Source organism: Oncorhynchus clarkii, chromosome 20 (genome assembly GCF_045791955.1).
Source record: "Oncorhynchus clarkii lewisi isolate Uvic-CL-2024 chromosome 20, UVic_Ocla_1.0, whole genome shotgun sequence".
Taxonomy (NCBI): Eukaryota; Metazoa; Chordata; class Actinopteri; order Salmoniformes; family Salmonidae; genus Oncorhynchus; species Oncorhynchus clarkii.
The window spans coordinates 69,299,367-69,324,819 of record NC_092166.1 but is presented as its reverse complement, the minus strand read 5'-3'; the positions used below and the strand labels follow the sequence as shown (position 1 = coordinate 69,324,819).

The 25,453-nt window shown below is 41.5% G+C and overlaps 1 protein-coding gene across 1 annotated transcript in view; it reads right to left on the bottom strand.

Moving 5' to 3' along the window:
- LOC139376832 (polypeptide N-acetylgalactosaminyltransferase 2) overlaps nucleotides 1–25,453 on the bottom strand; it is a 99,478-nt gene that overhangs the window by 73,505 nt on the left and 520 nt on the right. The window lies entirely within an intron of this gene.

Sequence of the window (25,453 nt, the reverse complement as noted above, 5' to 3'; positions counted from 1 at the left end):
TTTTTAAAAAATTCTTTAAAAAGGCGGTATTTCATAATCATGATAACTCATTTGTTCACCTTCTCAAGGTAACGGCACATTGTTGATTATTTCTTAACAGCTTGTGTAGATGTGAGGAGCAAGGAGCTCTGTGCTGCCAGCCAAGGCTGTGAAGGTGAGTTGGGTCTGTGGGAGGCGGTAGTCACGCTCTGGATGACATTGCGAAGCGTTTGAGCGTCAAGGGGTTGTCAGGTGATGATGCATGGGCAGCACTGAGGAAGTCGCAGGCTTGGCTCCAGCTCCCGTTCCCGGGAAACGTCTGCTGCAAGCATCAGATAAGCCCTGAAAATACAGCAGACACTCCCCAGATGATAGTCTTGGGAAAGACCAGATTGTATCCAAATGAGTGGTGGCGGATGCAAATAGGCCCTTCAGTGGAAGAGAAAATATCTCGGATACAAAGACCAAATCACTGGAGGGACTGCGTAGTTGGGTGAGGACTGTAGAAGGGGAGGGGGGGGGGGGGGATCACTGGCGTGACTGAGTTTAGTAAGATGAGGACTGTGGATGTGTACGGTCACCACTTAAGAGGCAGATCGGTTGATAACATTAAACAGAGATTATAGACTCCATTGAGAAGTTTGTACGCATGTACAGTAGATCCATAACATGATGATCATGATAACATGATCTTCCGAGCACAGGATGACTACAAAAAAGGATTCCATGAAACCAAAGCAAAACTATTTTGGATGAACAATAGAATTTGAATGAAAACACCAGATGCTTTGATCATTTGCTTATTTTTCTTATCTTTAACTCTGCATTGTTGGAAAAGGACCCGTAAGTCAGCATTTCACTGTTCAGCAGTCTACACCTGTTGTTTATGTGATAAATACAATTGACTTGATATAGTATTAATTCCATGAGATCCAATTAAGATCTTAATTTGTATTCATCCCCATATATAAACAGAGAGCCAAGTTAGACTAAGTTTTACTCTAAATAGATGCCAATGAAAATTGATTTCAGATTTGTTTTTTAAGTAGTCCTGGAGCTTTCCCATGGTATTGAGAGTCTCAACTGGAACCTGTAAGCTCCAGTCTCCAGAGGGGCTGAGGTTCCAGCCTGGGACAGGAAGTTTTCCCACAGTACAGCCAATGAGAATCAGCATATTAACTGTTGCTCATGTCTCCACTAAGTAGCCATGACGTGCATCATTCACTGGACGGGGGTTAAAAGTTTGACAAAGTCATGTGGTTTGCCCAATTTCTCTGTTTCATCTGATTTGGAGGCTTCTATAAAAATTGTTGACAGGTAGAAAAAAAGCAATGAGGGTTTAGCTACAGTCATTGATTGCTTGAAGTTCAGCCTACCTTCATGTCAACGTAAACCACTGAGTGTAATGAATTTAACATATCCCCAACAGTAGTACTGATTACATTTTTATTTTGGCATTCTCAAAAGATCTTATTTGAATTGGAATGCAGACATTTTGGTTGGCCTGAGTGAGTAGAATAGAGTGCTGAGAAGCGTGACATATACAGAGAACAGGAAACATTTTCTTATTAGAGCCTGGGTCTCACAGACAGGCGGATGGCTCCCTTAACTGTCAATCCATCAGGATCCATGGTAACAAACCCACTATTTTCCTTCTCTTCATTTGCCAATACCTCCCCTATACTCCAAGAACATTGTCGTTGGTCCACCGTGCTGGACCACCCTTGCTGCCAGCTGCGACTGATATTCTTTGGAAGCCATCATTCACACACTCAGGTTGCCAGTTTTAAGTCATTCTAGAAACGGTGCCTATAACAATTCATGCTGCAAGCTCATTTCACAACAAACCATTCAAAGTGTTCATTAAGTATTTCCCCAAAACTGGAATGAAATAGAGAGGCATCATGTAAAAAAGTGAAAGCTGACATGAATGTGATACAAATTTCTAAAACCCCTAGGAGAAAGATGGTGTTTTAGATCAGATCAATAAGATTGCTATCTTTACTTGATTCAGTGGTAAAAAGTCCTACCAAATCATAAAGATAAAAATACATGTATTTCCCCCCCCCCTTGGAGACAGAGATTCCAGTGAAATTAGCATAGGGCAATCACGACTGTATCTCAAGACTGAGGCCTGTATACTGTATATCCATTCCAAACGGCTTTATAGTGATTTTTGACAATATATCCTATCACTTTAACAATATCGCCATATTGTTTTTGCGCTAGTTGGCTGTACCTAGGGGCAGGGTAGCCTAGTGGTTAGAGCGTTGGACTAGTAACCGGAAGGTTGCAAGTTCAAACCCCCGAGCTGACAAGGTACAAATCTGTTCTTCTGCCCCTGAACAGGCAGTTAACCCACTAAGCCGTCATTGAAAATAAGAATTTGTTCTTAACTGACTTGCCTAGTTAAATAGAGGTAAAATAAACCTGCACCAAAATTCCAGTATGTTTTCAGCACTTTTATTTCCATGACTGATCCAAACTCGTTCTCATGTCTCTCGCTTGTCCCTCTACCGCAGACATATGTGACCGACCACCTCGAACATTTGAAATAGTTATTTATTTATTTTATTTTTTACATTTGGATAAAAGTAGAGACTCAGAGCTACAAAATGTTTTATCATACCCTCCAGTTGAGGAACTAACGGAAAGCAATTCTGCTTTGAAAATGGATAAACTTGTAACCCCACTTTTGAGAAAATGGCCCTTGAATGTTTTGTTACATCTTCTGGAGAGCTCTTCTTTGTCGACACCTATTTAGCATCTTTCACACCATCTAAAGCCTTGGTCCCACCCATCTCTTTAAGGATTCACATGAGACCATGTGCTAATCCGAGTAAGTAAGGTAGAGTTGTAAACAACTAAAGATAAAGACTAAAATTTGTCAATGTAGTAGCACGCAATAAAGGAAAAACTCCAGGTAAAAATACACTTTATCTAGTCCTTCACATTACCGTCGCTGGTAAACACACACTATATCAAATCAAATCTAAGTTTGTCACATGCACAGAAGTTGTATACCATACAGTGAAATAGTTAGTTGCATATTTGCATAGTAACAATATAAAAAACAGAACATGTCCAGATACAAATATTTTGTCATTATTAGATGATGCCACCCAGACAGACACACTTGTCCAAATTGATGGGTCATATGAAAGAAATGTATAACCACACCCCAGCCACATCTAGCTAAGTGGATGGGTCACTATTGTCTAGTCATGTACATAGGTAGGTCGTCATTGTAAATAAGAATTTGTTCTTAACGGACTTGCCTAGTTAAATAAAAGGTTCAATAAAAAATATAAATAAAATGTTCATGAAATACAATATTATGGTGAGCAACATGTTAGCAATAAAATCACAGTATTGAATAGTGAGAGTCGCAATACATATCATATCGGCACCTACTGTAAATATCGTGCTAATATCCTATCGAGGTCCCTGGCAATTCCCAGCCTATTGATTTAGGAGTGAGTTCAGTCAGGCTTTAAGACTATTATACTATACTATTAAGACTACTAATTATAGAATTCGATGGGGATCAGGGACTCATTATGGCAATACTCATGTTGTATGCATAGGTAAAGCAGAGACATGCTGTTCGACCTTTTCTCTGCAATGGAATTACTTGGTTTCAAATCAGAATGATTTTGGAAGAACGGGGCAAGAGCTTTTGCCTCATTGTGTTGTTGCAGCCACGGAGGGAAACCAAATACAATGGTTTTCCATCAAGCCAAATGCAAACAACATCGCTTTAAATTGGGGTTTATTTTTTAGGAAGGTGATGTGATATTAATTGACAACAATCCTTGAGATATATTCTACAAATATTTTTGTGTTGCATTTGTGGCCACCGAGCAAGAGGGGTGAAATGTATGACTTCCGCTTGTGATCTTCGTTGCTCAGTCAAATCATGGCCTCTAGAACACTGGTTAGCCTAAACATCCATCTTCATTAATTAACTGTAACAGCAGCTTCATTTGCTGTTAAATTAACTTATGTCAACAGCAAACAAAATTACATTTGAATTTGGTCTCAACTGTGATAGCATTGTAACAACAATCCACTGATTTACATTTGTTTGCCTCAGTAATTTCCTCTTGTTACAGACAGTCGTCTCTCTCTGGATGTCTCAAAGTTGCCCCCAGGTTTCATTGCTAAGCCAAGTTTTCATGAGAAATCTCAAATGTGACATCATTTACAGTATATCAACAACTGCTAATGTCACAGAATGGTTGTCCTAGAGCTTTCTGCTAGTACATAACAACTGTACATAATCCAGGTGTTTAAGTACTACTCAGAGTAACAACTTTGGTGTTGACTGTACCTAACACAATCAGGATAGTTGTAAACTGAATTTAAGATCCCATTCATTTGAATTCATATCTGTCTTGCTTCCCATATGCTCAAAATCTAAATGTAAATATAGCAGTAATATCAAAACATGGATGTCTCTGAGAGATGGGTTTGTTATAAACTTAGAGCTACGAGCACGGTGTTTTAATGGCATGGCCTTACAGCATTTCCTGATCTATTTGCAGGTTATTCTGGTTAACCAATTGCTACATGTCAACCATGGAATTTACATCCCATCACCTAATATAAGGGCTTCTCTGAAGAAGCACACAGCTTCAATATATAGTATTTAGGTATTTTAACTTAGATTTAGGAACCCTAAAAAACAATTTTGTGCAGTGTGGATCTACTGTAAAATGTACGGCTAGGGAGTGAACATTACTTAAATAAGGGTTACATGGAGAAAATCTGGCCTTAAAATGGACAGCCCTCCATTCAGCAAAACATATTTCACCTAAACCCTCCCTGAACGCTTGAAAAAACAAGCGACACTGCCCTATACCCAAAATAATAATTCAAACAAAGTGGATGGCAGAGAATGTCTGCCGTTTACCCTCACTTCTTGGACAGACCAGAGCCTTAGATATGTTCTTCGTCCTATAAGCATTACATGGCAACGGAGAAATTGTTGTACCGCACAGGGCTACAGGCCAGAAGGTTGTGGGTTCACATGGACAAGAGTAGGGGTGCAAAGATCTCCTTTATAGTAAAAGCATGTCATGAATCTATCATCGTATTTACAGGTCTGCGAAAAAAAGCCTTATATAGAAATGCATGCAAGACACACATCAGTGTGTCTTATTTGCAACAAAACTGTCCCTGTTTGCAAATCATTGAATCTGAGAAGTCATTAGGAATTAGGAATCTGAGCAGAAAAATTTAAGCTTTAACTGCTGGCTACTCTTCTTCCATGGCTTAACCCAACAAGTGTTTCCCTAAAAGCTGTCTGGGTTTAAACACTGATTGTAAAGAAAGTGAATAGCTTAATCAATTGATAGTGACAGAATTAGATTACTTCCCAAGCAAAGTCAGCCTCAATGTCAAAGAATGGAAACAATGATATCCCCATATGCATCAGAGTCACGTCTTTCCCTGGTATTTATTTTACAGCTTGTTTCTAGCATAAAGGATCACAGACCAAAGCTCTGTTATAGATCACTTTATATCATTGGATCATTTTCTTCCAAATCTTAAGTTAACAAGGGTAGGCCTGTGCTTTGACATTTTCTTTAATAAAAAAGGTGGCATATTGTCTTATAAAACCAAGACTCGAATTGAGGGTGTAACTCAACAGCCCGTCACTGACACAGAGGTAGGCTATTTAGAGTGTGCATGGTGGGTGGAGGAATTGACCAACAAATCTAAGAATATAGAAGCCTATAACCTAATGTCGTCTGTGAAACAGGTAGGCCTAACGCTTATTTATTAAATAGGAATAAATAGTCTCCAACAGAAAGCCCGCTTGTTGCTTGTAAAGTCTAATTCAAATGAAAAATAAATTTAAATGAATTTTGCCTACTTGCAGCACCATGAGCTTTCCATTTTCAATTGATTGTGCCGTGGTTGCTGCTTCAAGTTTCAGCACCACAATGTAAGTTACTCGAAATCGGGCTTATTGGCAGGTCAATAACTCTGATAAATAAATAATGGCAGAGAAACATTGTTTTTAATCAAATTAATTATAGCAGTAGCAAGCTATCAAAGTTGACCTCCGGTCCTCCTCCTCAAACTGAACAGAAGAAATGCCATAGTCTGCACACAAAATATGCATTTTTTTGGACTAGGACTAATCAACAATTCTTTTTGGAATAAACCTTCGACTCTCCTCCTGAAGTGCCATCATAGCCCTACATGGCACAGCCATTGCTTAAGCAGTACACAAAAAAGTTTATGATTAGCAAGAGCAGACCGGGGCTCAGGGTTGGAATATCCATTGCAGTGTTATTTAGATCCATCCCATCAGCTATCTTAGAAATATAACTTTGCTCTCTGCTTCTCCGATCATGCACTTTGTAGCCTATAGGCTATGGCTCATTTAATTGAGACTACACTAAATAGCCTATAGACGCACTTGACATTGCATGGCAAGTGGAGAATGAGAGATGAGGGGCTGCATCGGGCACACATCGAAACACAGCCTAATAAGCAACTAATTCTTAAAAACAAAAATATTGAAATTATCAATCAAATTTCGATCCATCCCGTAGTGAGTAAAATAAAAAGTGGTAAAGTTTAGCTAAATTACACTGTTTTTCGGGGTAATATCTAATGACCGATGGATGTGAAAATTAGACCATTTTTCTTTACGTTTAAACTGCAAAAAAAAAAAAAAAAAATTTAAGTTGAAAATGTCAAAATTCCATATCAAATCCTTTTGCGTGGGGGAATGAAGTTCTACTGCAGCCACACAATCTGCTTCGGGCAGGTGAAATGCTGTCCCGAATACAACCGTTAGGCCTAATTCACGTTGACTTTAGTATCCCTAACATGGGATACACAAACAAAACTACAGACAAGACACATTCCTTGCCAAATCACGACAGCTTTATCACAAATTCAAAATGGACTGGCTGATTAAAGTAGGTGCATGTGGTCCAACCGTGAGCTTCTTAAAGTTAAGGATTCGATTTTGTTTAAACGTACACAGAACAAGAGAAAATAAGAGGGTATCCTCTACTGTGTTTGTCAAGGTCCTTTGACGTCTTACATTTATGCCTCCAGGTGGGCAAGCCTCTGGCTCAACTTCCCGTATGAATCTACAGTGCATTCATACAGTATTCAGACCCCTGGACCTTTTCCAAAGCCTTATTCTACTTTATTTAAAAACATTTATTCCCCTCAATCACACAATACCCCATAATGACAATGCAAAAACTGGTTTTTAGAAATGTTTGCAAAAGTATAAAAATATATATATTAATACCACATTTACATAAGGATTCAGACCCTTTACTCAGTACTTTGTTGAAGCAAGTTTGGCAGCGATCACAGCATTGAGTGTTCTTGGGTATGACGATACAAGGTTGGCACACCTGTATTTGGGGAGTTTCTCCCATTCTTCTCTGCAGATCCTCCAGAGATGTTCCATCAGCTATTTTTGATCAGGTTCAAGTCCGGGCTCTGGCTGGGCCACTCAAGGACATTCAGAGACCTGTCCTAAAGCCACTCCTGTGTTGTCTTGGCTGTGTGCTTAGGGTCAGTATCCTGTTGGAAGGTGAACCTTGGCCCAGTCTGAGGTCCTGAGCGCTCTGGAGCAGGTTTCCATCAAGGATCTCTGTACTTTGCTCCATTCATCTTTCCCTCGATCCTGACTAGTCTCCTAGTCCCTGCCGCTGAAAAACTGGCCACTCTACCAACAAGGCCTGATTGATGGAGTGCTGCAGAGATGGTTGTCCTTCTGGAAGGTCCGCCCATCTCCACAGAGGAACTCTGGAGCTCTGTCAGAGTGACCATCGGGTTCTTGGTCACCTGCCTGACCAAGCCCCTTTTCCAAATTGCTCAGTTCAAAGCAAGACAATCATTTGTGTAAGTTTATCGATAGCCTAGCATAGCATTTTGCCTAGCTAGCAGCAGGCAACCTGGTCACGAAAATCAGAAAAGCAATCAAATTAAATCGTTTACCTTTGATGAGCTTCGGATGTTTTCACTCACGAGACTACCAGTTAGATAGCAAATGTTCCTTTTTTCCAAAAATACTATTTTTGTATGCGAAATAGCTCCGTTTGTTCTTCACGCTTGGCTGAAAAATCGACCGGAAATTGCGGTCACGAAAACGCAGAAAAATATTCCAAATTAGCTCTATAATATCGACAGAAACAAGGCAAACGTTGTTTATAATCAATCCTCAAGGTGTTTTTCAAATATCTATTCGATAATATATCCACCGGGACAATTGGCTTTTCAGTAGGAGAAATGGCTACCTCTGTATTTTACGCAAGAATCACTCTGAGAGCAATCAGGTGACCACTTATGCAATATAGTCGCTTACGCTCATTCTTCAACATAAATGCGTAAAACTACGTCAAAATGCTGTAGACACCTTGGGGAATACGTAGAAAAAGGAATCTGGTTGATAGCCCATTCACTGCTCAATAGGGACGCATCGGAACGCAGAGCTTTTAAAACATGAGTCACTTCCGGATTGGATTTTTCTCAGGCTTTCGCCTGCAATATCAGTTCTGTTATACTCACAGACAATATTTTTACAGTTTTGGAAACTTTAGAGTGTTTTCTATCCTAAGCTGTCAATTATATGCATATTCTAGCATCTTGTCCTGACAAAATAGCCAGTTTACATTGGGAACTCTATTTTTCCAAAAATGAAAATACTGCCCCCTAGTTAGAATGATGGAGGCCACTGTGTTCTTGCGGACCTTCACTGCTGCATAAATGTTTTGGTACCATTCCCCAGATCTGTGCCTCGACACAATCCTTTCTCAGAGCTCTACGGGCAATTCCTTCGACCTCATGGCTTGGTTTTTGCTCTGCCATGCGCTGTCAACTGTGGGACCTTATATAGACAGGTGTGTGCCTTTCCAAATCATGTTCAATTGAATTTACCAGATGGACTCCAATCAAGTTGTAGAAACATCAAGGATGATCAATGGAAACCTGATGCACCGGAGCTCAATTTCGAGACTCATAGCAAAGGGTCTGAATACCCGTTTTTGCTTGGTCATTATGGGCTATTGTGTGTAGAATGAGAGAAAAAAATACTTGAATCCATTTTAGAATAGGGCTGTAATCAAACACAATGTGGAAAAAGTAAAGGGGTCTGAATAGTTTCAGAATGCACTGTATGCACCCTACTCTCATTGGTTGACCATTTTATGGATAAAGTACTAGCCTGCACAGATCATTTACATAAAAAGTTAAGTTTTCTGACCAAACATTTCCCTAATCCTTTCTAAATCTACCAGTATTTGAAAGGAGAGTAAAATCTGGTGTTTTGGCTAGGTCGAACACACAACAAAAACAGGTCAAGTAGGCATATTAATTAAAAGGAGCGCAAAAAGCAGTTATCTAGCCAAGGTATGACTCAAGCCAAAATAAAAAACCAAGAGGCAACAGATACTACAGCTCTTGAAATTACACTGAACAAAAATCTAAAATGCAACATGTAAAAGTTTTGGTCCCATGATTCATGAGCTGAAATAAAAGATCAGAAATATTCCAGACGCACAAAAAGCTTATTGCTCTCAAATTGTGCAAAAATGTATTTAGATCCCTGTTAGTGAGCATTTCTTTTTGCCAAGATAATCCATCCACCTGACAGGTGTGGCATATAAAGACGCTGATTTAACAGCATTATCATTACACATACCTTGTGCTGGGGACAATAAAAAGTCATTCTAAAATGGGCAGTTTTGTCACACAATACAATGCCACAAATGTCTGAAGTTTTGAGAGAGCGCGCAATTGGCATGCTGACTGCAGTAATGTCCACCAGAGCTGTTGCCAAATAATGAACGTTACATCTCTCTACCATAACGCTGTTTTAGAGAATTTGGCAGTACATCCAACCAGCCTTACAACCACAGACCATGTGTATGGCGTTGTGTGGGAGAGCGGTTCACTGATGTCAATGTTGTGAACAGAGTGCCCCATGTCTGCGGTGGGGTTATGGTATGGGCAGGCATAAGCTACGAATGAACTCGATCGCATTTAAATAGATGGCCATTTGAACGCATAAAAAGACCGTGATGAGACCCTGAAGCCCATTGTGAGGCCCGTTTTTTTTTTAAAGGCATCTGTTACCAACAGATGCATATCTGTATTCCCAGTCATGTGACAGCCATAGATTAGGGCCTAATGATTTTATTTAATTTTACTGGTTTCCTAATTATGAACAGTTACTCTTAAATTGTGCATGATGACTTTATATTTTGTTCAGTAGAGTTGAGTCATTTGAACAACTCAAACGAACTACCAACCAGTAGCCTTAACCCTCATTCAATACTGAATTCCCACAGATGACAATATAAAACACACCACACACAGTTACAGTTGATTTGTTCTCACATTTGTTCCTTTTTTACATGGTCTTAGTTTACCACTGTGGAAAACTAGAACAACAAGTGTGGTGGGGGGGGGGGGGGGGTAAAGGAAGGAAAGAAATCCCAACATTGTCTCTAAACCCCATCCATACAATAACTGAATACATAACAAAAATCTTAGATACCGTAAATATTGACAGTAATAAGTAATTCAAGCTATATAAAAATTGACTTTGGTCCTCAGATCTTCGGCATCTGGTAAGATCCAGAGATACACACCACCACCCCCCAAACCTCTACAAGCAGCGACGTTGCTGATAACTACTATGTTGAGTGAAAATGTATTTGCTCTGATCGTAATATGTTGTCGTCTCACCTAGTTATCATAAAATGAATGTACTAATGTAAGTCGCTCTGGATAAGAGAGTCTGCTATATGACTAAAATGGCAAAGTTAAATGTAAGAAGCGTATATAGCCAGGGGAAAGGGTTGAGAGCAGCAACCTACGAGTGCTAGAATGTAATGGGTGCATTCTTTTCAATTCACAGTGAGGGGAAACATCCACACACGGCAAATTGAAATCTGAATATCAAGCATGAGACAGCACTAGGGCTGGGGAGTATTTGTAAATTGTAAACTCTAATGCTGAAATTTGGCTGGCAAGTGCATCCTTCCACTAAAACAAAGCACGTCATTGTTGAAGAAGGCCAAGAATAGGACTTTTTCCATGTTCTATAAAACTTCAATATGCATGATTAGCCTAAGGCAAATACATTGCAACACGGTCTTAGGGCAAATCTGAGGCAGCAGCACTGTCATTAAGAGCACAAAGAGGCTCTATTACAGTTAAAGCTGCTAGTCCTCCGCTCATCACTACTGGCCTGTGGCCTTCACACAATCCCAAACTCTACTGTGAAGTGCAATCTCTCAAACACATGAGATTGTTACAAACTCATTCTCAGCTATGACAAAACAAAAATACACACGTGTTTTTAGGGCTGTGGCTCTCACTCTCCCTCTCTACACAGCACAAGCAGTGAATAAAAAAACTGTTTTATCAGCGGAGTAGTGAGGGTGGCCTGTGTGTTAAATCCTCATGTCAAAGTACACATTCCTGCTGGTGCCATCCCTGGCCAGTCCCTTCAGAGTCCTATTACTGTCTTATAGTGGCTTTAGCCCCTTGTTAGATAATACTGTCAGGGAGACAATCTCCTCATTTATCCAAGTATCACAACCATGTGTGGGTCACCAGAGTCTGAGTCAAGCTGTTTTACTGCCCTCTATTATACAGAGACTAAACATTGCGATACTTTGTTATTACCTCATAGTAAGCACTGAGGATATGTATTTCTTACAAATGACTATGAACATATTTTAAACTTGCATGCCTAATCTTTACAGTCATAATACATTGGAATTGCTTTACATTCACATGATATACACAAAAAAATATAAATAAAATACAAATCAACCAGCACTTGCACTTGTAAACACCAGAGTAGTGGGTTTGATTCCCGGGACCACCCACACATCAAATGTATGCACGTATGACTAAGTTGCTTTGGATAAAAGTGCCTTCTAAATGGTATATATTGTTATTATTATCATATTACCTGTTACGTAATCAGCAGTGATGAACATGTCCTATGAATGCTTTATTATGAGAGTCAATGCAATCCTTCTCATGGCCGTGGTACATCTTTAGATCGACAGGCCTTATGGAAAATGGAGCCATTGTGTATGGGGGCAGCGCAGACGAGTGGGGTTTTGCCCAAAGAGCCTCTGGCTCACTTGACAGAAACGTGTGGTGGTGAAGCATTTGTGACGATGAATCTAATGACTACGGCTATGAACTCCAAAATCATTTCTCCACTCAAAGCAGCACTCCTCCGTCGCTTTTGTCTTTGTCAAATATCTCCATTGAGCAGTGGTGGAAAAGGTTCCCAATTTTCATACTTGAGTAAAAGTAAAGATACTTTAATAGAAAATGATTCAAGTAAAGGTCACCTAGTAAAATACTACTTGAGTAAAAGTCTAAAAGTATTTGGTTTTAAATATAATTAAGTATCAAAAGTAAATGTAGTTGCTAAAATATACTTATGTATACAAAGTCAAAGTACAAATAATTTCAATTAAGCAAACCAGATGGTACCATTGAATTTTTTATTTTAGGAAAGCCAGGGGCACACTCCAACACTCAGACATAATTTACAAATGTGTGTTTAGTGAGTCCGCCAGGTCAGCGGCAGAAGGGTTGACCACGGCTATTCTCTTGATAAGTGCGTGAATTGGACCCTTATCCTGTCCTGCTAAGCATTCAAAATGTACTTTTGGGTGTCAGGGGGAGAAAAAAAATATTTAGGAATGTAGTGAAGTAAAAGTTGCCAAAAAATATAAATAGTAAAGTACAGATATCCCAAAAAACTACTTAAGTAGTACTTTCAAGTATTTTTACACCACTGCCATTGAAGTAGGAAGACTTAATAATCAATAAGAAGACTCCAATCAGTCTTTTAGTTATCAAAATTCTCAACTTAATTGAGCAAAAAGTAGCACATTGGCACCAGCAGAGAACATCAGCCATTTCCCCGGTAAGTGAGCATATTCACTGTCTTTATCATTGGATCTGTGCCACTTTTGTTTGTTTTTGGAAAATAATTTCCTCCTCCAGGTTATATGGACGTCATATTGTATTTGACTTTTTCCACTTTGTTAGGTTACAGCCTTTTCTAAAACTGATTAAATAACTGTTTTCCCTTATCAAACAAAAGGAATTGTCCGTACAGCTCAGAGACAGCATTATGTCGACACACAGATCTGTGGAAGGGTACCAAAACATTTGTGCAGCATTGAAGGTCCCGAAGAAGTCAGTGACATCCATCATTCTTAAATGGAAGAAGTTTGGAACCATTAAGATTCTTCCTAGAGCTGTCCGCCAGGCCAAACTGAGCAATTGGGGGAGAACGGCCTTGGTCAGGGAGGTGACCAAGAATCCGATGGTCACTCTGAAGGAGCTCCAGAGTTCCTCTGTGGAGATGGGATTCTGGAAGGTTCTCCCAACAATCTCCGTAACATGCCAAAAGGCATGTCTCAGGTCATGAGAAACAAGATTCTCTGGTTTGATGAAACCAAGATTGAACTCTTTGGGCCTGAATGCCAAGTGTCATGTTTGGGAAAAAATTGAGCACCATCCCTACGGTGAAGCATGGTGGCAGCGTCATGCTGTGGGGATGTTTTTCAGCGGCAGGGACTGGGAGACTAGTCAGGATCGAGGGAATGATGAATGGAACGAAGTACAGAGAGATCCTTGGTGAAAACCTGCTCTAGAACCTCAGACTGGGGGGCGAAGCTTGTAGCGTCATACCCACGAAGACTTGAGGCTGTATTTGATACCAAAAGGTGCTTCAACAAAGTACTGAGTAAAGGGTCTGAATACTTATGCAAATGTGATATTTCCATTTTATTTTTTTATTTTTTTGCAAAAACTCTGAAAACCTGTTTTTTCCTTTGGCATTATGGGGTATTGTGTGTAGATTGATGAGGGGGAAAAAACAATTTAATCCATTTTAGAATAAGGCTGTAACTTAGCAAAATGTGGGGAAAAAAATCAAGGGGTCTGAAATACTTCCCGAATTAACTGTATTCAATGCCAAAGTGACAAGGAACAATGAAATATTAGAATCAAATGTGAAAATCATTATCATCACAACAATTACTCTAGCAAATCAAACATCCAGTAACCTGTTCAAAAATGTAATCTGAAGATGATCAGTTATGATGCTCTTTGTCAAGCGTAACTCATAGTCCTGTGATAGTCCAGTGTCACTTTGTTCTGAGACCACCATCCGCAGGGGACAGGGATGCACAACTCGAACGAGCACCTCCCCACCATACCAAACCAACGTGACTCCGGTATGAGTCCTCCTTTCATTTTCAATGTATTGACAGATGGCGAAATTGCATGAGCTGCGCTGAGAAAAGTATGATATTCTAGAACGCACAGCAGCATTCTAGAATATCATACTTTTCTCGTTCACATTGAGAAATTCTCTACCTTTTCTTCAAACGCACTTTTTCATTTACATTTCTTTATACTTGCAAATTAATCAATTCCAAAAAGACCTTTGACTTAAAAAGCTGAGGAAGCACAGCATGGCCCTTCTTTACACTAGTGGGCGCAACTACACTGTTGGCCGCTGAGCAAAAGCAGAACAATCAGTTTATCAATAATTGTGTTGCAGAGCAGAAATCAGATCAAACCCTTTGGAGCAAGAGATAAAAGCTGACAATCTGGTTACCATACACATCCAGTGAGTGCATTCTCACCAAGCCGCAGCAGCTCCCAATACAATCAAGTGGGAGGTTGGGGAAAGCATTAACCCTCTACCCCGGCTGCTTACATTGAGGATCTCAAACCTGCCATGACTACATACGCCTAATTTTAGGCCTCTCGGTGTATAGTTTCCTCAGTTCAAGGCAGCCACTCTCTGGCGTCTTCACAGTGAAACTGTAGGTTTTGAACTGTAAATGTCTGGGTGACGTTTGTTGGTTTGTGTAAAATGTAGGTCTGTAAACTAGAATTTCCTAGGTGGAGAGCAATGAATAACTTTCCATTTCAATGGTTAAAGAGGTCTCTTGAGCAGTCATAAAGATAGAAGCCTAAACATCTTCTGCATATTCCATTTCACACGATTCAAACTAAGATGCAGACTTTCTCAGAAAAAAAGCATACGTCATGGGATTCATTCAATTGAAAACATGTTTAGGTGCCATAAGGATATAAATACATTCTAGCTAAAATTGGAGTACTACAGGAGCAGCAGTAAAGGGGACTTTCAATAGTCCGAAACAGCAGAGGGATCCAGTCTGCAGGAGCCTGTCGACAGCCCGAAACAGCAGAGGGATCCAGTCTGCAGGAGCCTGTCGACAGTCCGAAACAGCAGAGGGATCCAGTCTGCAGGAGCCTGTCGACAGCCCGAAACAGCAGAGGGATCCAGTCTGCAGGAGCCTGTCGACAGCCCGAAACAGCAGAGGGATCCAGTCTGCAGGAGCCTGTCGACAGCCCGAAACAGCAGAGGGATCCAGTCTGCAGGAGCCTGTCGACAGCCCGAAACAGCAGAGGGATCCAGTCTGCAGGAGCCTGTCGACAGCTCGAAACAGCAGAGGGATCCAGTCTGCAGGAGCCTGTCGACAGCCCGAAACAGCAGAGGGATCCAGTCTGCAGGAGCCTGTCGACAGCCCGAAACAGCAGAGGGATCCAGTCTGCAGGAGCCTGTCGACAGCCCGAAACAGCAGAGGGATCCAGTCTGCAGGAGCCTGTCGACAGCCCGAAACAGCAGAGGGATCCAGTCTGCAGGAGCCTGTCGACAGTCCGAAACAGCAGAGGGATCCAGTCTGCAGGAGCCTGTCGACAGCCCGAAACAGCAGAGGGATCCAGTCTGCAGGAGCCTGTCGACAGCCCGAAACAGCAGAGGGATCCAGTCTGCAGGAGCCTGTCGACAGCCCGAAACAGCAGAGGGATCCAGTCTGCAGGAGCCTGTCGACAGCCCGAAACAGCAGAGGGATCCAGTCTGCAGGAGCCTGTCGACAGCCCGAAACAGCAGAGGGATCCAGTCTGCAGGAGCCTGTCGACAGCCCGAAACAGCAGAGGGATCCAGTCTGCAGGAGCCTGTCGACAGCCCGAAACAGCAGAGGGATCCAGTCTGCAGGAGCCTGTCGACAGCCCGAAACAGCAGAGGGATCCAGTCTGCAGGAGCCTGTCGACAGCCCGAAACAGCAGAGGGATCCAGTCTGCAGGAGCCTGTCGACAGCCCGAAACAGCAGAGGGATCCAGTCTGCAGGAGCCTGTCGACAGCCCGAAACAGCAGAGGGATCCAGTCTGCAGGAGCCTGTCGACAGTCCGAAACAGCAGAGGGATCCAGTCTGCAGGAGCCTGTCGACAGCCCGAAACAGCAGAGGGATCCAGTCTGCAGGAGCCTGTCGACAGCCCGAAACAGCAGAGGGATCCAGTCTGCAGGAGCCTGTCGACAGCCCGAAACAGCAGAGGGATCCAGTCTGCAGGAGCCTGTCGACAGCCCGAAACAGCAGAGGGATCCAGTCTGCAGGAGCCTGTCGACAGCCCGAAACAGCAGAGGGATCCAGTCTGCAGGAGCCTGTCGACAGCCCGAAACAGCAGAGGGATCCAGTCTGCAGGAGCCTGTCGACAGCCCGAAACAGCAGAGGGATCCAGTCTGCAGGAGCCTGTCGACAGCCCGAAACAGCAGAGGGATCCAGTCTGCAGGAGCCTGTCGACAGCCCGAAACAGCAGAGGGATCCAGTCTGCAGGAGCCTGTCGACAGCCCGAAACAGCAGAGGGATCCAGTCTGCAGTAGAGGCAGTCACAGGACAAGAGGGAGCATAATGGTGTTTGGCTCTCTGCTACTGTGGGCACCTTTTACTGCTGCTCTCCTACAAAGCAAAATCTTCACCTTCCCAAATCACAGACAGACCTAGAGCTGACGGACTAATTGTTGAGATAGCAATAGCCTGTCTAACATATGGATAGAACTACAATAAAAGTGCATTATGTTTAGTGATGAGGGAAAAAAACTGATAGTTACAGTGCCTTCAGAAAGTATTCACGCCCATTGACTTTTTCTACATTTGTATTACAGCCTGGATTTCAAATTGATTCTATAAAAATAATAATAATAATGTTGTCACTGGCCTAGACACAAAAACCCATAACGACAATATGGAATAATGTTTTTCCAAATATGTAGAAATTAAATTACAATTGAAAAGCTGATATGTCTTGAGTCAATAAGTATTCAACTCCTTTGTTATGGCAAGCCTAAATAAGTTTAGGAGTAAATATTTGCTAAACAAGTCGCATAATAAGTTGCATGGACTTACTCTGTGTGCAATAATAGTGTTTAACATGATTTTTAAATGACTACCTCAGCTCTGTACCCCACGCATACAATTTTCTGTAAGGTCCCTCAGTCAAGCAATGAATTAAAAACACAGATTCAACCACAAAGGCCAGGAAGGTTTTCCAATGCCTCGCAAAGAACTGCACTTATTGGTAGACGGGTAAAAAATAAAAATAGCAGACAATGAATATCCCTTTAAGCATTGTGAAGTCATTATTACACTTTGGATGGTGTATCAATACACCCAGTCACTACAAAGATATAGGGGTCCTTCCTAACTCAGTTGCTGGAGAGGAAGGAAACTGCTTAGGGATTTCACCATGAGTAAATGGTGACTTAAAACAGTTAGAGTTGAATGACTGTGATAGCTTTCTCCTAAGGATGGATAAACAACATTGTAGTTACTCCACAATACTAACATAATTGACAGAGAGAAAAGAAGGAAGCCTGTACAGAATAAAACATATCCAAAACATGTTCCAAACAGGATGCAAGACAGTAATACTGCAAGAAATATGGCAAAGCAATTCATTTTTTTGTGTTATATTTGGGGCAAATCCAATACAACACATTACTAACTACCACTCTCCATATGTTCAAGCATAGTGGTGGCTGCATTATGTTATGGGTATACTTGTAATCATTAAGGACTGGTGAGTTTCACGATAAAAAAAAATAAACTAATGGAGCTAAGCACAGGCAAAATCCGAGAGGAAAACCTGGTTCAGTCTGCATTCCACCAGACACTGGGAGATTAATTCACCTTTCAGTAGGACAATAACCTAAAACACAAGGCCAAATCTACTAGTTGGTTACCAAGAAGACAGTGAATGTTCCTGCATGGCCGAGTTACAGTTTTGACTTAAATCTACTTTAAAAATCTATGGCAAGAACTGAAAATGATTGTCTAGCAATGATCAACAACCAGTTTGACAAAGCTTGTAGAATTTCAAAAAGAATAATGGGCAAATATTGCACAATCAAGGTGTGCAAAGCTCAGAGACTAAAAGCCAATTTATGCTTCATCTGGACATGTGATCGGAGGTTCCGTATGCAGGGTGTGACGAATTGCAGAGCCTCCGGAGGCATGCAGAGGCCAAATTGAGCTCCGTACCGCATCATTGTGTGCCTCCCAGATTTTGTAACAATGCGGAGGGCACCATATAGCTCCGCACTGACATGATTGGTTGAAGGTAGGTGGGTGCAAGAGGTCTTGTATAAACACAAACTCACTTCCTTGAAGCACAAAACATGTATGAATGCCCTGACTTCTGCAGAGGCTGTATCACCGTAAATGCTGCATGGCAACACAGATGTCGGATTGACCATCCAGCACCTTTTACCCAGACAGACTCACAGCTGTAATCTCTGCCAAAGGTGATTCTAACATGTATTGACTCAGGGGGTTGAATACTTAAGAAAATTAGAAATATCTGCATTTTATTTCAATACATTTGTAAACATCTCTAAAAACACGTTTCACTTTGTCATTATGGGGTATTGTGTGTAGATGGGTGAGAAAAAAATATACAATTTGAGCTTCTACTTTTAAAAATCCACCTTTCCAGAAACAAGTCTCTCATTGTTGATACTTGCTATAGACCACCCTCTACCCCCAGCTGTGCCCTGGACACCATATGTGAATTGATTGCCCCCCATCTATCTTCAGAGCTTGTGCTGTTAGGTGACCTAAACTGGAACATGCTTAACACCCCAGCCATCCTACAATCTAAACTTGATGCCCTCAATCTCACACAAATTATCAATGAACCTACCAGGTACAACCCCAAATCCGTAAACACAGGCACCCTCAGATATCATCCTAACCAGCTTTCCCTCCAAATACACCTCCTCTGTTTTCAACCAACATCTCAGCGATCACTGCCTCATTGCCTGCATCCGTAATGGGTCTGCAGTCAAACGACCACCCCTCATCACAGTCAAACGCTCCCTAAAACACTTCAGCGAGCAGGCCTTTCTAATCGACCTGGCCCGGGTATCCTGGAAGGATATTGACCTCACACCGTCAGTAGAGGATGCCTGGTTAGTCTTTAAAAGTGCCTTCCTCACCATATAAGCATGCCCCGTTCAAAAAATTTAGAACCAGGAACAGCTATAGCCCTTGGTTCACTCCAGACCTGACTGCCCTTGACCAGCACAAAAACATTCTGTGGCATACAGCATTTGCATTGAATAGCCCCCGTGATATGCAACTTTTCAGGGAAGTTAGGAACCAATATACACAGGGATTTAGGAAAGCTAAGGCTTTTTCAAACAGAAATTTACACCCTGTAGCAAAACTCAAAAGTTCTGGGACACTGTAAAGTCCATAGAGAATAAGAGCACCTCCTCCCAGCTGCCCACTGCCTGAGGCTAAGACACATTGTCACCACCAATAAATCCACTATAATTGAGAATTTCAATAAGCATTTTTCTACGGCTGGCCATGCTTTCCACCTGGCTACCACTACCCCGGTCAACTGCCCTGCAACTCGCCCAAGCCTCCCCCATTTCTCTTTCACCCAAATCCAGATAGCTGATGTTCTGAAAACGCTGCAAAATCTGGACCCCTACAAATCATCCAGGCTAGACAATCTGGACCCTCTCTTTCTAAAATTACCTGACGAAATTGTTGCAACCCCTATTACTAGCCTTTTCAACCTCTTCCGTATCATCCGAGATCCCCAAAGATTGGAAAGCTGCCGCGGTCATCCACCTATTCAAAGGGGGAGACACTCTCGACCAAAATTGCTACAGACCTATATCTATCCTACCCTGCCTTTCTAAGGCCATGCTCAAGGTCCTAAACGATATCATAACCGGCAATAATGTGCAGCTGTATTCATCAACCTGGCCAAGGCTTTCGACTTTGTTAATCACCACATTCTTATCGGCAGACTCAACAGCCTTGGTTTCTCAAATGCCTGCCTCGCCTGGTTTACCAACTACTTCTCTGATAGAGTTCAGTAGGTCAAATCGGAGGGCCTGTTGTCCGGACCTCTGGCAGTCTCTATGGGGGTACAACAGGGTTCAATTCTCAGGCCGACTCTCTTCTCTGTATACATCAATGATGTCACTCTTGCTGCTGATGATTCTCTGATTCACCTCTACGCAGACGACACCATTCTGTATACCTCCGGCCCTTCTTTGGACACTGTGTTAACTAACCTCTAGACGAGCTTCAATGCCATACAACTCTCCTTCCATGGCCTCCAACTGCTCTTAAATGCAAGTAAAACTAAATGCATGCTCTTCAAACGATCGCTGCCCGGACCTGCCCGCCAGTCCAACATCACTACTCTGGAGGGTTCTGACTTGGAATATGTAGACAACTACAAATACCTACAGTTGAAGTCGGAAGTTTACATACACTTAGGTTGGAGTCATTAAAACTCAAACTCAACACAAATGTATTGTCAACAAACTAGAGTTATGGCAAGTTGGTTAGGACATCTACTTTGTGCATGACACAAGTCATTTTTCCAACAATTGTTTACAGACAGATTTTTTCACTTATAATTCACTGTATCACAATTCTAGTTTGTTAGAAGTTAACATACGCTAAGTTGACTGTGCCTTTAAACAGCCTGGAAAATTTCAGAAAATGTCATGGCTTTAGAAGCTTCTGATAGGCAAATTTACATCATTTGAGTCATTTGGAGGTGTACCTGTGGATGTATTTCAAGGCCAACTGTCAAACTCTTTGCTTGACATCATGGCTGATTTCTTTTGATTTTCCCAAGACCTCAGAAAAAAAATTGTAGACCTCCACAAGTCGGGTTCATCCTTGGGAGCAATTTCCAAACACCTGAATGTACCACGTTCATCTGTAAAACAATTGTACGCAAGTATAAACACCATGGGACCATGCAGCCATCATACTGTTCAGGAAGGAGACGCATTCTTTCGCATAGAGATGAACGTACTTTGGCGTGAAAAGTGCAAATCAATCCCAGAACAACAGCAAAGGACCTTTTGAAGATGCTGGAGGAAACAGGTACAAAAGTATCTATAGCCACAGTAAAACGAGTCCTATATCGACATAACCTGAAAGGCTGTTCAGCAAGGAAGAAGCCACCGCTCCAAAACCACCATTATAAAAGCCAGACTACGGTTTTCAACTGCACATGGGGACAAAGATTGTACTTTTTGGAGAAATGTCCTCTGGTCTGATGAAACAAAAATATAACTGTTTAGCCATAATGACCATCGTTGTGTTTGGAGGAAAAAGGGGGAGGCTTGCAAGCCGAAGAACACCATCCCAACCGTGAAGCACGATGGTGGCAGCATCATGTTGTGGGGGTGATTTGCTGCAGGAGGGACTGGTGCACTTCACAAAATAGATGGCATCATGAGGACGGAAAATTATGTGGATATATTAAAGCAACATTTCAAGACATCAGTTCAAGTTCGGTCTCAAATGGGTCTTCCAAATGGACAATGACCCCAAGCATACTTCCAAAGTTGTTGCAAAATGGCTTAAGAACAACAAAGGCATGGTATTGGAGTGGCTAATACAAAGCCCTGACCTCAATCCTATAGAAAAAATTGAGGGCATAACTGAAAAAGCGTGTGCGAGTGAGGAGGCCTATAAACGTGACTCAGTTACACCAGCTCTGTCAGGAGGAATGGACCAAAATTCACCCAACTTATTGTGGGAAGCTTGTGGAAGGCTACCTGAAACGTTTGAACCAAGTTAAACAATTTAAAGGCAATGATACCAAATACTAATTGAGTGTATGTAAACTTCTGACCCACTGGGAATGTGATAAAATAAATAAAAGCTGAAATAAATCCTTCTCTCTACCATTATTCTGACATTTCACATTCTTAAAATAAAGTGGTTATCCTAACTGACCTAAGACAGGGAATTTTTACTAGGTTTAAATGTCAGGAATTATGAAAAACTGAGTTTAAATGTAGTTGGCTAAGGTGTATGTAAACTTCCGACTTCAACTGTAGGTGTCTGGTTAGACTGTACATTTTCCTTCCAGACTCACATTTAGCATCTTCAATCCAAAATGAAATCTAGAATCGGCTTCCTATTTCGCAACAAAGCATCCTTCACTCATGCTGCCAAACATACCCTCGTAAAACTGACCATTCTACCGATACTCGACTTCGACGATGTCATCTACAAAATAGTCTCCAACACTCTACTCAACAAATTGGATGCAGTCTATCACAGTGCAATCCGTTTTGTCACCAAAGTCCCATATACTGCCCACCACTGCGACCTGTACGCTCTCATTGGCTGGCCCTCGCCTCATACTCGTCGCCAAACCCACTGGCTCCAGGTCATCTACAAGTCTTTGCTAGGTAAAGCCCCGACTTATCTCAGCTCACTGGTCACCATAGCAGCACCCACTCGTAGCACGCGCTCCAGCAGGTATATCTCACTGGTCACCCCCAAAGCCAATTCCTACTTTGGCTGCCTTTCCTTCCAATTCTCTGCTGCTAATGACTGGAACGAACTGCAAAAATCACTGAAGCTGGAGACTCATATCTCCCTCACTAGCTTTAAGCACCAGCTGTCAGAGCAGCTCACAGATCACTGCACCTGTACATAGCCCATATGTAAATAGCCCATCCAACTACCTCATCCCAATACTGTATTTATTTATTTATCTTGCTCCTTAGCACCCCAGTAGCTCTACTTGCACTTTCATCTTCTGCACATCTATCACTCCAGTGTTTAATTGGTATATTGTAATTACTTCACCACCATGGCCTATTTATTGCCTTACCTCTCTTATCCTACCTCATTTGCACACACAGTATATACTTTTCTACTGTATTATTGACTGTATATTGTGTTTAATCCATGTGTAACTCTGTGTTATTGTATGTGTTCTACTGCTTTGCTTTATCTTGGCCAGGTTGCAGTTGTAAATGAGAACTTCTCAACTAGCCTACCTGGTTAAATAAAGGTGAAAAAAAGGTGTGTGTGTGTGTGTGTGTGTGTGTGTGTGTGTGTGTGTGTGTGTGTGTGTGTGTGTGTGATGTATGTATACACATTTAATCAATTTTGAATTCAGGCTGTAACACAACATGTGGAATAAGTCAAGAGGTATGACTACTTTCTGAAGGCACTTCATATTGTACCGTTTTGACAATAGTGCTAGTTTGCTGTACCTGCACCAAAACTCCAGTAATTTTCCATCATAGCTTGTCCTCCAACTTATTTTTAAAATCAGGAGCAAATTTGTTTTCAGCATTTTTCTTTCCATGAGTCATCTTTCCAAAACTCATTTTCACATGGCTCTCTAGTCTCTCTGCAGCAGACATATGGTGAGCAATATGTTGGGAACATTGAATCACAATAAAATCGCTAAACATATCGTATATCGGCACCTAAATATTGTGATAATATCGTGAGGTCCCTGGCAATTACCAGCACTAATTCTGTTGAAGGCTCATCTCCCTCCACAACAAAAGTCAGACATCAGATGCCCCCTTCCCACAGACAGGAAACCAGCAGCATTGTTATCACCCCTATTTGAGTCCAACGTGGGAGCTTAGCATTGTGGTGGCGTTCCTGAGCAGTTCCTTGTGATTTGGCCTTGAGGTATCCCTCTGCCTTGCACTCGCCAGGGAAATTGGAAACTACTCACTGATAAAACTACCTTTAGTGGAGACTGGGCCTTTGTTAATCAAATCAGAATGTCAATAGGTCCCTTATCTAGCTGCACCACCTATCAGCATAATGTCAAATGAAAGGTGCCAAATGACAGAGCACACACTGACAAGAGGAGAGCAAATAGTGGCCCAATAAAGGGGACAGGTGTTATCACAGGGGTTGGTTACATGATAAACCACTTTAATATATTTGCTGAATGCACAACTTAACAATAAGTGACGTGTTTGACCTCGTAATTTTTGTTTATTAACGGTTTATTAACGGTAACAGAGAAAGAATAAGGCTTGGGAGAGAGCTATACAGTACTTAGGTTATAAACTACAGGCAATAGCCTATTCCTCACTTGTAATCATATGACCATAGATAAGCATGAGTTTCAAACAATGGCAAACAACACAAAAGGTTTGAATACTTTGTTACAATGTAGCCGATATAGGCTACTTCCTGCCACTATTGCAGCAGTCATAGTTGAATTAAGGAAGTGGTGTGTGCATTAAACACAGCTCTTGATAAAGTGGTTACAATGGCCTAGCTATTCAATCACACATCAAAATGATAGGCTAGATTAGTCTGATTAATTGGTTTATACAGCCTGAAGCTAATGCCTGAAAAAATTGGTAAATGTTCCTTACAAGCCAGAATGTTGAATAAAATTACATTTAAACTTACTCTACCTGTTGTCTGTGTGGTTTGTCATTCAGCTGCTCGAAATATCCACAGAAAAGTATTGTTTACCTGACTTTTTGGAGATCATTAGGTATGTTATATGTTTGGCTCAGAGGTCAAATTAGTTTTATATTGGATATTCGGTTCTCTCGTCAATAGCAAATTAACCAAGCACGCCGTGACAATGAAAACGGCATATCCTGAATCAGGGGAGGAAGGAGGACAATCAACACATTTTCTGTTTGAATTGTACTTTTTCAGATCTTAGCCTTTAAAAAATGTACTATTCCCAAAAATAAAAGTGTGGATTGTTCTCCACTCTCCCTTAAATCGATTATAAACTAGGCGGTTTGAGCACTGGACGCTGATTGGCTGACAGCCGTGTTATATCGAACCGTATACTGCGGGTATAACAAAACATTTATTATTTTTACTGCTCTAACTACTTTGGTAACCAGTCTATAATAGCAATAATGCACCTCAGGGGTCTGTAGTATATGGCCAATATACCATGGCTAAGGGCTGTATCCAGACACTGCGTTGCGTGTTGCCTAAGAAAAGCCCTTAGACGTGGTATATTGGCCATATACCACACCCCCTCATGTGTTATTGATAAAATATACCATTTTCATGGCATGCTTGGTTCAATACCTATTGACGAAAGAAACTAATTTTATATCGGTTCCCAAACCATACAGCCTACCGGCTCTCTGAAAAGTCGGGTAAACAATACTTTTCTTTGGACAATTTGTCTCAAATTTCGAGCAGCTTAAGTACAAACCGCAAAGACAACCCGTGGAGTAAGTTAAAAATATAATTGTATAAAACATTCTTGCTTGTAAGGAACATTTACACGATTTTGTAGGCATTAGTTTCAGGCTGTATATACAAATGAA